Source organism: Octopus bimaculoides, chromosome 22 (assembly GCF_001194135.2).
Source record: "Octopus bimaculoides isolate UCB-OBI-ISO-001 chromosome 22, ASM119413v2, whole genome shotgun sequence".
Classification (NCBI taxonomy): Eukaryota; Metazoa; Mollusca; class Cephalopoda; order Octopoda; family Octopodidae; genus Octopus; species Octopus bimaculoides.
The window spans coordinates 30738365-30741867 of record NC_069002.1 but is presented as its reverse complement, the minus strand read 5'-3'; the positions used below and the strand labels follow the sequence as shown (position 1 = coordinate 30741867).

The window sequence follows — 3503 nt, the reverse complement described above, 5'->3', positions numbered from 1 at the left end:
AGTGTGTGTGTGTGTGTGTGTGTGTGTGTTTTATAACCCCAGGATTTATTTTTTAAAGCCTGGTACTATATTACTCTCTTTGGCTGAACTGCTAAGTTAGAATAACTAGAAGTGTTTCTTGCTGATAGACAAGAAAGGTGAACGGTGAGGAACAGGGAATCTTCCTATGGTGTGTAGACGTCACCATTCAGAGTGGAATTTCAGAAGAGAGGGTGGTGGGGATAACAGAGATGGAATATGGATTGGGTGGGAGAGAGAATTAGGGTGTTGGTGTATCCCCAAAGTCTTCATTAACCCCTGCAAGGAGCTTAGTCCAGATACTTACAACAGAGCAAACTTCACTGAAGGCAACCATGGGCCAAGCAGTGGCGATAGATATAATCCTTTCTACTATAGGCACAAGGTCTGGAATTTTGGGGGAGAGGGCCAGTCGATTAAATCGACCCCAAGTACTCAACTGGTACTTATTTTATCAACCCCGAAAGGATGAAAGGCAAAGTTGACCCCCAGCAGAATTTGAACTCAGGACGTAAAGACAAATGAAGTCCTACTTAACATTTTGCCTGGTGTGTTAATGATTCTGCCAGCTCGCCATCTTTGGAGATAAATATAACAAGAGGTAACCAGGTTTGACCGAGAAGACAGAAAACTTTGTTACAGTCAACTTGTTTTTTTTTTCTTCTTTCTTTTCCTTATTTGTGAATTGTACAACAAAATAGGACATCAAATGTTATTCTGCCAGCCATGACAGGAAATCAGGAAGAAAGAAAAAAAAAAGCTGAAGAATTGAACATTTAAACTGAATGTTTAATGAAGTGAGAGAGAACAAACGGTTGCTTTGTATATCTTTAGATGGCAGGAAGTGATGAGGTCACGACCTTATGACATACCCTGAACTTGGCATTTAACCCAAAGTTCAAAGGTCAGGACCTGGTGACCCACAACTTCTTGGAAGTGTACGAAATGGTCAATTCTTATTTTTGATAGAAATATAAAATATATTAAGATCCGTTTCAGGAGTGTGATAAATAAACTATTGCGAAGAGAGCATTTAATATGGATTGTAGGAACATCATATTCAGGTATGAAGTATCAGAATTTAAGATTTAGGGAGCGTGTGGTACTTCAATGTGGGTAAAAGGTAGGGAGGGGGGGATACAAAGTGATGTTTAGGGAGTGTAGGAATGTGAGCGAGTGAGAATTAGATGGTAAGGTTTAGGTAATGAGTATTAGAAGATTAAAACAGGGAGTATACAACTGTGAGGTTTAGGTAAGGAGTACATGAATGTGAGGTTTGCGTGTATGTGTTTGTCCTGTCCATACACTGTTTGTGTGAGTAAAACCCTTCAAGGCTTCACAAATGTGAAATTTAAAGTAGGGAGTATTCGAAGGTGAGGCTAAGGTGATGTGCATTAGGTAAGTTAAGATAGGGAGTATACAAATGCTAAAAGATTATTAAGGTAGGGAGTACATATTTTAGCATTCAGATTATTCTGGCAAATGTGATGCTTATTTATTCATAATGTTTGGAAATTAACGATGCATTATCTCAAAGCTTCGAGATTTCAACAATGTGATAGTTTATTTTTAGAATGACATTGTAGTGTAAGTGTGAGAGGCCAGATCTGGCCAGTTTGAACATAAACCAGGCAGAATATTTAAACTGGATATGGCCAGTTTCAATGCTTAAGGATTAAGGTGAGATTATTTCAAATGGGGAGTATTGGAGTGAAGGATTAAATTAGAGAGTATCAGAAACAAGGAAAAAAGGAAAATTCTAAGTGTGACCAACAGTGAGGTATAGTGGTGTGGATAGTGCTGGAAGTGAACCTGTGACAGTGAGATTATTTTAAAATATTTTAATGTGATAGCATGTTGTCAACTTAATGTGACAGTCCCATAAAAGGAAGAATGCTACTGTTATTTAGCCCTAGGAAACACTGTTTCCTGTTGGACTTGACACATTTCCTGTGTGGCACCTTGGGCAAGTGCCTTCTACTATAGCCTTGGGCTACCCAAAGCCATGTGAATGGATTTGGCAGATGGAAACTGAAAGAAGCCCATCATATATATATATATAATCTATGTGTGTGTCTTTGTTTGTCCCCCATCACCATTTAACAACTGGGGTTGGTGTGTTTACATCCCCAAGGCAAAAGAGACTAATAGAATCAGTACTTGACTTAAGAATGAAGTCCTGGGGTCGATTTATTTGACTGAAACCACTCAAAGTAGTGTGCTCCAGCATGGCCAAAGTCAAATGACAGATACGAGTAAAAGAAAGGAATAAAATAAAAGAAAAACAAATAATTAAATGAACACCCTGTGTTAAATTGGCCAAAGATGACCATCCCCAACTACAACAATATCTGTTTCAACAGATGATTCCACATCAAGAACTTTGCAAAGCAAACACAGAAACTAAATCAATTAACAACAATTTATTATAAGATAATTTAATTGAAAGCTAATATATTTAACGAGTTCAACACAGGAGAGAGAATATATTGTGAAGTTAGTGGAAATATAGAAGTGTTTGGACGTTAATATAGATAAGTGCTTGATTGGTGGAATTGTAATAGAGTGGAAAGAGTAGAGGTTAGGGGTCAAGCCAGTATAGATAATAGGGCCTTAGGGAGAAAGTTAGGGATCAGTTCAATGTAAACATTATATTCAAGAGAAAGCGGTTGGTTTAATTTGCTTTGAGATTATACATACATACATACGTGTATATGTGTTTATATATATATGTGTGTGTATATATATATATATATATGCATGTGTGTATATGTGTGTGTAAGTATATGTATATATATGTGCATGCATATGTATGTATAAATATATATGTATATGTGCATGTGTACATGTATATACATGTGTGTGTGTATATATTATATATGTGTGTGTGTATATATATATACATGTGTATGTGTGTAGTGTATTATATGTGTATATGTTATGTATGTGTGTACGTGCAGTGTATGTATATGTGTGTGCATGTATGTATCTGTGTATGTCTGTGTTTGTGTGTGTGTGTGTGTGTATATATATATATAGATATATATTTGGGGGCATTATTACATTATTAATGGAAATATTGATCACCTATTGAGTACACTGTAGCCAGAAAGTCTGTTTAAATACATCAATATTGACAGAATATAATGTGCAACAGAGTGAGTTCAGAACGCGTGTGCGTGTGTGCGTGTTGATGTGTCTGTTTGTGTGCACATGCCTGTGCATACTTGTGTTTGTACATGAATGAGTGTGTGCACATGCCTGTCCATCTGTGTGTATGTGTGTGTCCATCAGTGTGTGTGTGTGTGTGTGTCTGTCCAACTCTGTGTGTATGTGTCCATCTTTATTTGTGTGTGTGTGTGTGTGTGCCTGCCTGTTCACACAAATTTTTTAGCAATATTACTCCAAGACAAGGAACAGTTCCAGCTTGCTTTTTAACCAATAATAATAATAATAATAATAATAATAATAATAATAATAATAAT

At 36.5% G+C, this 3503-nt stretch overlaps 1 protein-coding gene across 1 annotated transcript in view; it reads right to left on the bottom strand.

The window, feature by feature from the left end:
• The window catches only part of LOC106873493 (microtubule-actin cross-linking factor 1, isoforms 6/7), a 102508-nt gene that overhangs the window by 53503 nt on the left and 45502 nt on the right, over nt 1–3503 (bottom strand). The gene's annotated exons all lie outside the window — the stretch shown is intronic.